The sequence below is a fragment of the Lactuca virosa genome, chromosome 9 (assembly GCF_052849685.1).
Source record: "Lactuca virosa cultivar CGN04683 chromosome 9, Lactuca_virosa_CGN04683_v6, whole genome shotgun sequence".
Taxonomy (NCBI): domain Eukaryota; kingdom Viridiplantae; phylum Streptophyta; class Magnoliopsida; order Asterales; family Asteraceae; genus Lactuca; species Lactuca virosa.
This window is the reverse complement of record NC_136434.1, coordinates 128,151,774-128,165,879: the sequence shown is the minus strand read 5'-3', so window position 1 is coordinate 128,165,879 and position 14,106 is coordinate 128,151,774.

Genomic DNA, 14,106 nt, shown 5'->3' with positions numbered 1-14,106 from the left:
TTGATTCCTAAAACTCCGGAAAGAACTTGGACTTCATCATCAGAATTGATGTCTTCATCTTGGAGTTGAAATTCTGAGGCAGTCTTCCAAGGTTGACTTGTGCCTTCTCCCCCTCTTGCATCGGCGGCCTTGGAAACCGGTGCAAGCATCAATGATTCCTTCAGATCAGAAAATTTTTCAAACACCTTTTGAAGACCAGTGTTGAGTTGAAGAGTGAGAGCATCATAAGCTTCAACAGTTGGCGCTTGGGAGGAGGGATGATCAAATAAATGTCCAAGGATAGCAAGCATCTCATCAAACTTGCGATTCGGAACATCAACAATGTTCCAAGTGGATCAGAGCAATTTGATGCGGACTTCCTGTATGATCAAGTTCATTTTGTCCGTCTTCTTAATTTCCTTCTCTAGCCTCTGAATCTGCTTCTCATGACGGACATGGGTTTGCTTGATGAGATCATTGGTAGCAGCAATCAAGTCGTCATGGACGTTGAGCATTGTGGTGATTGTATCAAGATAGTGCTCAACGGAGGCATCATATTTTGCTTCAACTTCTTCGATCGAATGTTTAAGTCGGAGGGAGATCAGTTGATCTAGTTGAGCTTCTCGTTCAACTACAGAAGGTCCGGACTGATGTGATAAGGACTGGAGAATTGTGTCTAGCTTAGAGTCCAGTCCGGAAACCTTTGTATCAATCTTAGTGTTTAGCCCAGCCACGGAAGTCTCGAGAGAGGTGACCTTCTTCATGGTATCTGACACATTTGTTTGTATGTCAATAAGAGCGAACGAATCAATGTAGTCTCCAGCAGAGGATCTGGTGTCAGAGTTGGAATGTTGAGGCTTGGCCTTGTGAGATGTTGGGTTGATGGAAGGACAATGTTGGTTGGTGGCATCATCTTCTTGAAGCTTGTGGGTGGAGTTATTGTCTTCATCCAGAGTGGATGTGGATGATCCAAAATCAAATGCAGATTTGGAGGTGGATGGTTTTGACTGGAATCGAACAGAAGACATGAAATGAGTGTTCGGAACGGTGATACTTTATCATCAAGCATAACCTCTTCTGAGAGTTCTTCTTTCGGATCAGTTTGGATGAGGTTGTTGTGAGGATTTACTGGAGGTTCTTTGGAGGCAAGCTTTCGATCAGCATCAGTGTCGGTAAGAGCAACATAAGGTTGATTGCTCTAGATAGCTCGGTCCCTCATGGAAATAAGTGTAGCTTCAATCTGAGAGCGTGTAAGATCCGGACGCCTCGACATCCCTGTTAACATAGTCTTCTCACAATGAATCGTTAACTCATGGTCGTCCTGTACTCCTTCCGGGTATCAGACCAGTTGGGGCATCCGAAGTTGGAGGGAAAACTACAGCTTCGGAATGCTTGTGGTCCGGAACAGGGGTTTCGGAGTGTGTGCGTGATGAAAAAGATGGGATATCAAATTTGACTCGTGGGTGTGTTCCAGGGGGCAAGGAACTTTTTTCAACACCTACATCACCTTGTTGGGAAGGTGTGGGTGGTTTATTAGCAGACTCCCCGTGTGTGTGTGCTAGTGATGTTGAAACATCAACGGGTACCTCGGATGAGTGGGTAGGAGGGGTGTTCGGACGGCCAGAGTCAGCCGGAATGTCTGGAGCTCCTTGCTGTTGAGAGGAAGAGCTGACTTTGGATCTCTTTTTCGGCTTTGGCTTGGTGGGAGAAGTCTTCCGTTTAGCAGACTTTTTGATATTGACTTCGGACATGGTGGGATTGGCCTCTTCTGGAATGGGCTCAAGAGAGACAGGGGCAGGTTGTGTTAGGCTGAACACAATCGAAGTCTCTAAGTGGTTTTTCAAATAAATGGATCCGGAAGGAATTAGGGCCAACATATGGTCCGAAAGTCGTCTAACAGGACCAAAGAATGATTGGTCCGGAATGCGGTAGTGGTTAATGGTTTTGAAAGTAACACATACCTCTTTTCAGAATCGTTGAAACAGGAATGGGTTCGGATCTTTCTTTGTAGAGTTCCTGAATCGTCAAAGCCCAAAACCTAGGGCTTGAAATCTCGTTGTGTTTTCTTTTGATGGCAAACTTCCGAAAATCTTGCCATAACACCTCCGGAAGATCGACTGCATTACTTCGTCCGGAGTAGATGCTGTATACCACGTAAAGCCAATCTGTGCTTAGGGTGTCCGTACCACCATGCTTTCCGGACAGCCCACGGATGACAAAGTGCATCAGCATAGTCCATAGTCCGGAAACAGCTGATTTCTTGAAATCCTTGGCCCTGTACTCTTGGTTATATCCGATGTGATTCAAGAAGAGTTGAAATTCTTCTGTAGTGGGTTCTTGTACCTTGAAACCCTTGGGGTTTTCTTTTACACCAATAGCCCTAGGAAATGTCGATTTGTGAATGGGTACAATCCTATCACCAGTTAACTTTGTTTCTAGGATGCCATCTTCAATTTTAATCCTCGAAAAAGTAGTATGCAAGAGATGAAGTGGAAATGGTGGTTCTGGAACTTTGGTGAGTGGAATAGCAATAGGATGATGAGCGATGAACTCGATCATCACTCGAATGGGTTCGTCCAAATCCAAAGGATTTATCGAGAATAGTTGAGTCGTATCCCTAAGAAACGGCTCTGATGATTGAGAAGAGGATGAGTCTTTAGATGATTTCTTCTTGGTGGCAGTCTTCTTTGGTGTTGAAGCAATGGCAGGTGGTTGCTGAGTTGAAGATTGGGACGTCATTGAAGAACTGTTATGAGAGCTTCAAGAACACGAAGAACACAGAGGGTTTGGGAGTTTTGAGAGTATTTGAGCGCGTAAAGAGGTAAAAGAGGGTTTTGGAGAGTATTTATAGGTAAGTGAAACGGGTCGGGTTAAGAAAAGTAATGATGAGGATCCGAAACTCAACCTGGTAGTATTACATGAATAACCGTTTATGGAGGTGAGTTGACTTGTGAAGAGAAAGGTAGAGATGGCCTTAAGCTGAGAATGGGAATTCCAAACGGCGATTTGATGGTTGCTTTTGAAGACGTGCAATCATGATACGAGTTTCAAGGAAGATAAGGATCCTCAAAAGTTACCGTTACAAAAAAATGTTTCATCTTATAGACCCTTGGCTTTCCGGGAGATTGATTTCGGACAATTAGAGAACCGGAGGGTAAAGAGATGTATTCCGGAGTATGTTATTTTGAAGACGGGGTCCGTAATAATGATCAGTCCGGAGTGAAGTTTGAGGTTCTAGAGTAAAAAATTATTTGATTTCCAGTGCAGAAATCTTTTGAAACATTACGAAGTAAATTTTAAGAGATGAGTCCGGAGCAAAATTTTGAAAGGATAATTTTTGTGTTCCGGAGTGAAAATTGAAAGAATTTCCGGAATAAGATTTGCAAGACATTCCGGAACAAGGTTTGAAAGACTTTCGGAGTGAAATTTTGAAAATTCTGAAGTATAGAATGCAATACCTTTCCGAATTTGAATTCCGGGATGACTTTATGAAGTAAACTCCGAGGATAAAATTTGATCATTGTGACTATGTGGACTACAAACATCAAATGATAAGATGAACTGTACAACTAAAAACTCAAGTGGTGGTTAGTGATAAAGACAAGTAAAATGATCCTATGTATTTCGGGAGACAATAGTTCCAAGATAAAAAGAGTTTTGAGTTTGGAACCAATTTTCTAACTGATGTTACCGTCAGAGAGAGAAAGTCTCTTGAAAGAACTGAGGATCAGGCATCATCATACCCATCTTGTTCAGAAAACCATTGAATTTGGTTTCGTCTAATGCTTTAGTAAAGACATCAGCAATTTCATCGTCAGATGGAACAAAAATGAGTTCAATATTGCCATTTAAAACATGATCTTTTATGAAATGGTATCGAATATCGATGTGCTTCGTCATGGAGTGCTGAATTAGATTATGCGAAATTGCAATGGCACTTTGAGAATCACAATTGATAGGAATGCGTTGAAAACGGTAACCATAATTCAATAGTTGAGATTTCATCCATAGAACATGAGAGGTACAGCTGGCAGCAACAATGTATTCTGCTTCGGCTATAGAGAGAGCAAGGTTGTAAAAATCGTTTGACGGTAGCTCGACGGTCGAGTGGTGTTAAGGGATTAATCGGTCTTGGCGGTGATTAATCGAGGATTAATCGGGGACCATAGATTATTAATAAAAATATTAAAATTAATTAAATATTAATGTATCTTAAGAAAAACAAGTACTTCAAAATTATAAAATAAGAAAAATTGTAATTTGGAAATACGAAAATATGAAAATTTTGGTATAATATTTGAAAATTTGAAAATTTAAAAACTTTGAAGTAAAAAAAAAGTTGGTTTTTTGAAATTTTTTTTGAAGTTTTTTAAATTTTTTTTACCTTTTTTTGACTTTTTTTGATTTTTTGATTTTTGTTGACTTTTGTTGACCGATTAATCCCGCCAAGGCCGATTAATCCCGCCAAACCCGATTAATCCTAAAAATCCGATTAATGCCCTAATCCTCGACGGTTGGAGAACGCCAAACGATTAATCCACGATTAATCGCCGATTAATCCCGATTTCTACAACCATAGTTTGAATCTGACTACGCTTGAAGAGGGAAGCTCTCATTTGTTGGGTACCAGATTCCGATATTCTTTGTGCCTTTGAGGTATCGGAAAATTTGCTACACAGCCAAAAGATGAGACATCTTTGGGTTGACTTGAAATCTGGCACACAAACATGTGGAAAACATGATGTCCGGACGACTTGCTGTGAGATAAAGTAAGGATCCAATCATTCCTCTGTACTTCTTTTCATCAACTGATACACCTGAAGGGTCGGCAAAGATCTTGTCTCCGAAACCCATTAGTACCTTGGCTGAGGCACAAGTGTCCATTGAGTACTTTTTGAGGAGTTCCGAAATGTACTTCTCTTGGGGAATGAAAATTCCTTTGTTGGTCTGTTTGACTTGGAGACCAAGAAAGAAGCTTAATTCTCGATTCATGCTCATTTGAAATCTACCGACCATTAACTTAGCAAAGTCAGCTACCATTGAAAAATCGGTGGATCCGAAAATAATGTCGTCAACATAAATTTGGACCAGCATGAGATGCTTTCCATTTGTCCATCGGAATAGAGTAGGATCTGGAATTCCTCTTTGAAAACCTGAACGCTTAAGAAAATTAGTGAGGGTCTCGTACCATGCGCGAGGAGCTTGCTTAAGGCCATAGACAGCTTTCCGGAGTTTGTAGCAGTAATTCGAATATGAAAGATTAACAAAACCGGGAGGCTGTTGAAGATATACTTCAGAGTCAAGTTCACCATTTAGAAAAGCACTTTTGACATCCATTTGGTAAACCTTGAAGCCTTTGTGAGCAACATAAGCAAGAAAGATTCTGATGGCTTCAAGACGTGCAATAGGAGCAAAGGTCTCATCATAATCAGGGCCTTCAACCTGTGTAAATCCTTTAGCCACCAATCTTGATTTGTTTCGAATGATAACTCCTGCATCATCTAACTTGTTGCGAAACACCCATCTAGTACCGACAATGGGATGGTTCTGAGGGGGAGGGGCGAGAGACCAGACTTCATTTCTATCAAATTCTGCTAATTCTTCTTGCATGGCTGTAATCCAATCAGCATGTTCGAGTGCTTCTTTGATGGATTTTGGTTCAACCATAGAGATAAATGCCAAAAAATGACGTTCATTTTGAAGACTTGTGGCAGATCGAGTTTGTACGCCATCATTTGGGTTTTCGATCACTTGGTTCGGAGGATCATCCTTGGTCCAGACATGTAACCTTGGAAGTTCTTGTGCAACAGATGATCCAATATCAACAATGGGGTTGTGTTGCTCCCCCTGAATAGTTTGGACATTTGGATGATGCTCCCCCTGAACTTCTGAACCGGATAGGTTGACATCATCTTCAGGTGGGAATTCAAAGAAATTTGCATCATCATCAATGTTGATAGGATTGGAATCATCGAAATCAGCAGCTGCATCTTGAAATCCATCCACATTTGATTCAAGGGAAGAGTGACCATTCTCCCTCTCAAACTGAGAAGGTTGAAACGGTTCAGAATCAAATGGAGGAAGACTTGGTGTCGGACCGGACATGTTTTGAGAGGCCGGAGCTTCGGACATGGTTGGTCTTGTTTGAGATTCCGAATCAAGATTCGTTTCTGAGGGTCTGAAGAAGGTCTCAAAATCAACTTCAGTGATTGTTTGTTGGTTCGGATATCCTGGCGATGGAGCATCAGACTCTATAATATGAGTTGTAACATGGGTTGGGCCAGAATTCTGAACGAAATTGTCATCAAAGGTAACATCAAATCTTTCTTCTAGAACACGAGTTCTCCGATTAAGAACTCTGTAAGCCTTTGATTTTGAAGAGTATCCAAGGAAGATGGCTTCATCAGCTTTAGGTTGAAACTTGGTAAGCTGATCACGGTTATTCTTGATGAAGCATCTGCATCCGAAAACATGAAGAAACGAGATGGTTGGCTTCCGACCGTTCATGGCTTCATACGGCGTTTTGTTGAGGCGTCGATTGATGATGCTTCTATTCTGGGTAAAGCACGTAGTAGAAATAGCTTCGGCCCAAAGATAGAGAGGCAAATTTGAAAAATTGAGCATGGATCGAGAAGCTTCAACAAGTATTCTGTTTCGTCGTTCAACTACACCGTTTTGTTGAGGAGTGTAAGGAGCAGAAAAATTATGGTCGATGCCCTTCTCGGTAAGGAAGCTTTCAATGGTGGAGTTAGTGAATTCCGAACCATTGTCACTTCGGATTCTCCTTACTGGGAGTTTGATGAGAACTTATGTTCAATTGATAAACTTGATGAGCTCAAAGGTTGTTTCTGACTTCAGCCTTAGGAAGAAAACCCAAGTGAACCTTGTAAAGTCGTCAACAATCACGCGAATGTATTTCTTATGATGAAGACTCTCTATAGTGGATGGTCCACAAAGATCAATGTGTAGAAGTTCTAATGGTTCCGAGATTGATTTTTCCATAATGATGGGATGACCTTTCTTTGACTGCTTTCCACACTCACATGCAGCACATAGATGACCGTTTTCAAATTTGAGGAGTGGCAAACCTCTAACCATTTCACCCGAAACAAGATCATTCATATATATGAAGTTCCAGTGAGCAAGCCTCCTATGCCATAACTAACTGACGTCAGGAACAACTTTTGAGAGTAAACAGAGTTGGGGCTTGCCAATGATCATGTTGATGTCAAGAGGATACATGTTCTTGTTGCGATTGGACTTGATCAAACATTCCTTTCGATCTTCAGACATGATGTAGCTATGTTTCTTACAGAATTCAACTCGACGATTTGCATCAGTGAGTTGAGCCACACTTATCAAATTGTTCTTTAAGTCAGCTACATAAGCCACTTTTGAAATGGAGAAGTTGCCATTGGTAAGGATGCCATAACCTCGGATTTGAGAGTTGGATTTGTTGCCATACGTCACATAGCCAACATTTGGTGCAAGTTTGAGATCACGCAGAAAGTCCTTCTACCCCGTGATGTGCATGAAGCAAGCACTATCAATATACTATATTGTCTCTTGCTCCGAAGCATAGAGTGCCTGCAAAATTAGTGAGAGGTGGAGTTTTTAGGCTCCATGTTAGGTTTTGGGACAAAGGTCCGAGTCTTAGGCTTTGGGAGTGACTTTTGAGCAACAGTTGGTTTAGAAGGTTTGTTCTGAGACTCATTAGGGAACAAACAGAATGACATGGTTCTTTCATCTATCCAATAGTCATATTCAATGACAGGAGAGTTCGGAACAACTTTCTTCAGACTTTTAACTTCCGGAGTAGTGGTTACTACTTTGTCTTCCGGAGTGATTGTTTCATCAATGTGAGTTTTGACTTTCCACACAAGGTTTTGTTTTGAAGATTTTGAAAGATTTGTTTTCTTAACCCTTTTTGGTTTGCTTGATGTCACATTTGATTTTGAAAGTTGACGTCTAATAATTGTGCCATCAGATTTTGCAATAAAAACAGATGAAACAGTCCGAGGAGAGGTGTTTCGGACAGATGCAATGCTCAATCTTAACTTTTCCTGAGTGGGATTAACCACTTTCTTTTGTTTTTTAGGATTTGGAGGATTTAAAGGTCTTTTGAGGATCTTAGTGGGTGTGAAGGAGTTTTGACTATAGGTTGATGAAGGAGAATTCCGAGATACACTCTTTTTGGAGTTCTCAAGGAATCTTGAATTTTGTCTAGTCTTAACTTCCTTTTTGTGTGCATTCCGAGCTTCCACTTTGGGATCTACAACATCCTTCCTATTTAACATTGGCTTTCTTTTGGAATGAGGCGATGATTTTGAAGTCTATCCTATGGAAGGATTGTTGAACACAGGCTTAATGGGAACTAGATTTGTTTTTGAAATCACTTGAGATTCAGAGTCACATGAGGTTGACTCATCAACATCACTTTGTAAGGATGCCCATACACACTCCGAAGTGTCAGACTCAGTTTTACCCACAATTTAGCTCAATAACCATACCATTGCAAATGATATTCACACCTTACCCATAAGTTTTCATAAGAATCGTGACAACTGTCATAGTTTTAAATCGTGGTCAAATGTTATAATTTGTCATGGTTTTATGATTGATATCTACATTTATATTGACATGATTATTAACTGAGACAACAGTTACATTGATGATCTTGTAAATCCATTTCTATGAGAAAAGGGTCACATGAAGTCTAGTTTATATGATTAAACATAACTGTGGAATTAGTCACATCAATAAACCATAACAAAAAGCTAATGTATGGCCATGGAAATCCATTTTATGTGACAAATGGTATAATGTATTAGCCACATCACAAAAGAGTCAAACATGACTATAAGTAAATTTTATTATCATAGTTTACTACTAATGTGTGTCTAAAAGTTACAATTTGGTATGTTAAAGATTAAAAAATGTCACTATAAGTAACTTATGGTCACACTTATATATTATAACGATTGTTTAAAAGTAACAAATTGTCATGATAAAGATAAAAAAATGTAACTATAACTCTCTTATGATCGTGCTCTTATATTCTAATGTGTGTCTAAACTAACCAATTGTCATGGGATATGTAAAAAGAATTGTGACTATAAGTCTCTTATAGTCACACTTTTAGGTTCAAATGTGTGTCTAAAAGTAACAAATTGTCATGATAAAGATATAAAATCGTGACTATAAGCACTTTATGACCATATTTAAAAACTTATGACGATAAGCATATTATAATAGTCCAATATGTGAGGGCATCCTCATAGTGTATAAAGAAAGTTAAAACAATAGTACGCATATACGAAAAAAAAAAACTCCAAATAGATTAGACCCCTCTGATATTTTTAGTGCATACATGTACTCTATATTCATATATGCTTGGTATAAATTTTTACTACCTTTATGGTCCCTCATAAGTATTATGCATACTACCTTTCTGGCTCCTCATAAGTATTATGCATATATGTATGTATGTAATTCAACAAATATAATTTGATGACGAATTAACTCCAAAATAAACCAAAAAAATTATTTCTTATTTAACTATTTCATCAAGTAACTAATAAATTATGAAACTAAAAATTTAACACCAATCTATATGGTCTAGATGGAAACATCTTTAAGAAAGTATTTTAAGTTTAAAATCCAAAGTAGTTCAAATTAAAGTTTGTGGAGTTTAAATTGTCCCAAAAGAATAAAAGTTTTTAAGTTTATTGCAAAGAGGTTGTTAACAATAAATGTATCAAAAACACTTATTCAAGCTCACCACTCAAGTTGTGATCTTTTCAAAATCCAAAGTAATGTCATCTATTTCTTGACTCCATCTTCAACCCAAGCATATGTAAAAACAAGTTAGGCAATGGATTTGTCTAGTGAGAATACAAGGAGGTTGATTCATCTTGAGTAAGAAGATAACAATCTAGATTACTCATATCGTCCTTTGAAAAACTATTATTTTGGTTTTAAATCATTTCCAAAAGATGTCATGTCCCAATTCTTAACAAAAGTATTTCAAACATATTAGGTTCTAATTACTCAAAATAAGTATAACAAGACTATTTTAATAAGTTGAGATTTTATGACCCAAATCAAGTTAGGCAAACCATTACAAATAAATTGGGATTTAAATACCCCAATCAAGTTAAAAAAAGAATTTTCAAAGAAGTTGAGATTTAATAAACCAAATCAAGTTTAACAAACCAAAACAAATAAGTTGAGATTTAATGACCCAATCAACTTTCCAAAACAACTAACAACCTTAAACTGTCATTTGCTAGTTATTTAATAATCAAAGATCAACTTAGTACATGAATGGGATAAGAAAATAAAAGCATTAATTTTATGAAACATTCAGTTATACCAAAACCAAAGTTTCTCTCAACAAGTCCAATCTCACAAATTTTATGGTAGAGGACTTGAGTACGAAGGAACATATTTCAAACATGCAACATATCATTATGAAAGAGCGTATTCTAAATACAATTAATGTGGAGGATGCAAGTAGGAGCGTATTCCAAACAACCATCTCCTAAGTCACATCATAGGCTAGGTATTTGTGAACCATCACACGAATACCACATAAAGGGTACCTATCCTACTTGTTCATAGTAAGGATTATCTAAAAAATCGATTAGTGTCATCATACATCATTTGGCCGATACCATATGGATATAAAGAGGGATTCACACGAGAACCCATCCTAGAATGTATGCACATGTTAAATTTCCTGGTAAGCACGCCATTTATGCTTGGACAAATAAATTTCACTGCTTGATTACACTAAAGGATAGCATAGAGAAGCATGGTTGAATCCTTAGAAACACAACCTAATAGTCATTGCCTCTTTGTGTAAGACACATACTAGTCAAAATAGAAAATATACATAAGGTTTTTTTTTGTTTTATAATTTAAAACTAAAAATCGCAATGAAATAAAATTAAGAATATTCATTAATAAAAAGCATTTCAGTTCTGTTGCAACTCTCCTAATTATGAAATTAATCCAAATATGGCTATTTAATAAGTGTTATATCTAATCTGGTATTGAAAAAAACTAGTAAGCTATAGCAAGTTCTCTTTTACCAAATTAATTAACCAAAACAAGCTCTTTCAGTCAATCCTAACTTTTTACTAAGTTAATCAAATAAACTCATAATTAAATTAGAAAAGAAACATTATGATCTATGTAAAATTCCTAACAATATTCAATAGTTCTGACAAGTTTGGAAGCGTAAAAATATGTGATTTTATATCATAATTAAAATCCCAACACAAAATCAACCTTATACTTGTTACTTATTACTACCCGAATAAAATAATTATGGACTTTAACAATTGTTTAACTAGAATGACTTAATCCTAATCCATGTAATCAGTCTAAAAGAATTTGAAATCAATCATTTATGATGCACAAAATTGAAACCACCTAATAGAAACATCAATTAAAGAAACCAAATCTAATAATTAGTTACATAAAAAGTATGGGTCTCTATAGAACTAAGAATTAGGGTTTTTAGCCGGACATAGCTAAAAACAGTCTCAAGAATGAAAAAATAAAACAAAATAAACAATAAAATCTTACTACACTAATTGAGTCAGTCATTCCACAATCTTTAGATCTTCATATATCGCCAGAAAAAGGTAGAAATCAGAAAAATTCCGTCTGAAAAGGGTTCTCTAGAAGTTTATACGTCATCTAGAAGTAATGAAGAGTATTTATAGGCAATAGGCGACGTCTGATAAGGATTATGAGAAAACACAGACTCCAAGCGCATCGTGAACGCCTTAGACGTGCCGTTTCTCTCTTAAAATTATAACCGACTCAGACTAATGAAGTAGGTTGCTATTTCAACATTTTCCCCAAACACAGGCACCAAACACATCCTGTTTTGGGGTGGATAGACCGTGTTTGGTTGAAACAGGTTGAGGAGTCCCAAAATTTCTTCCTAAATTATAAAATAGCCCCGGGACAAAAATACAAGTTGGAAACACAACCCATGTTTACGTGTCAGGTCGTGTTTGACCATCACAACTTCCGGTCCTTAGAAAAATAATTAAATTCTCCAGTCAAGTTTTGTAAGTGGAACACAACCCATGTTTGTTATTTTTTAGTGTTTCGAACTTGGTTTCTTCATATTTAGCTGCTTCGTTACAACTTCCCACTTCCTTAGCTATTTTAGCTCTAGTTAAGCTCCAAATACGCTCCAAACTGCATCAAGAAGCCTCCAGAATATCGCTGCTCTTCAAAATACATGAAATATACATAAAAATATGAGGAGTATGAGAATTTTGCTGAAAAACACATGTTGATCATTATTTACACTGATGCAGACACAAATACATAAAATATGATGCAAGACAATAGTAAAAACTAACATAAATGATGCATAAAATGACATCTGACAAATCTTCCCAAGCTTAAACTTTACTTACTCTCAAATAATAAAAAGTCTTGATATTATAAAAAAAAAGAAAGAAAGATGTGGATGACATAAAAAGAAACTTAGAACCAAAAACTAAAATAGATAAAAGAAAACTTAAAACCAAAAAACATTAAAGTTCAACTAGCCGTTTATCTGCGCCAAGCGACGGGTGCGAATGTGGCGATGATGATGCTCGATAGTGATTCTAGTGGTTACTGTCGGCTCTTTTCAGTGAGTTTGTTTTTCAGCGAAGGCAGGTGTACGGAAGTGCAGAAGATGGTGCAACAATTTAGTTAAAATCAAATGTTTATTGTTGTTTTGGGTTGAAACTATAAGAATGTTGTTTTATTTTATAAATATTGACCTATGCATCAAGATGTAAATGTATAAACACAAAAAAAATGAAAAAAAAAATGAAAAGCGAATCTAATCTCTCCTCACACTCTTATTTGAAGACTTAAAATCATTTTTTTACTTTGTATTTATTTGTCAAACATCACCCTTTGCATTTATTTAATGTGGCGGTGATGATGCTCGATGGTATTCTAGTGGTTTTATGACGACTCTTTTCAGCGGGTTTGTTTTTCAGCGAAAGCAGGTGTACGAAATGCAGAAGACGGTGCAACAATTTAGTTAAAATTAAATGTTTGTTGTTGTTTTGGGTTGAAACTATAAGAATGTTGTTTTATTTTATAAATATTAAAATATGCATCAAGATGTAAATATTGACCTATGCATCAAGATGTAAATGTATAGAGACAAAAAATGAAAAAAAAATGAAAAACCAATCTAATCTCTCCTCACACTCTTGTTTGAAGACTTAAAATCAAAGTTTTTTTTTACTCTGTATCTATTTGCCAAACATCACCCTTTGCGTTTATTTAATGTGGCGGTGATGATGCTCGATAGTGATTCTAGTGGTTACTGCCGACTCTTTTCAGCGGGTTTGTTTTTCAGCGAAGGCAGGTGTACGGAAATGCAGAAGACGGTGCAACAATTTTGTTAAAATTAAATGTTTGTTGTTGTTTTGGGTTGAAACTATAAGAATGTTGTTTTATTTTATAAGTATTAACATATGCATGAAGATGTAAATATTGACCTATGCATCAAAATGTAAATTTATAGAGACAAAAAAAAATGAAAACCGAATCTAATCTCTCCTTACACTCTTATTTGAAGACTTAAAAATCAAAGTTATTTTTTTTTACTTTGTATTTATTTGCCAAACATCACCCTTTGTGTTTATTTAATATTATGGTTGAAGTCCTTTATGTAGACTTCTAATCTCTCTATACACCCGACTAAATTACTTTCAATATGTTTTTTTTTTCTTTTTCAACAACGTGTTACCAATTATAGCGGTGTACTTTTTGTTTTTATGTTTTTGTAGTAGTGAACTTTATAATTTATGTTCTTCATTGTGCCGGTATGCAAAAGATCATATTGGTTTAGAATAAAGGTTTGATGAGGATGATTCCATATGCAATTTATTTGACAGGAAAATATAGAAGTATTTTATTATATCCATTAAGCCACCACTACATAGAAGTAACAAAGAGTAGAAACAGAAAAAAAAAAAACCAAAACAATTTATAACTTTAACTAAAGTTTAAATGCATTTAAAGATGAACATGTCCATTAAAAACACAATCAAGATGTCACCCATAACAAACTGTACGGATATAAAGAAC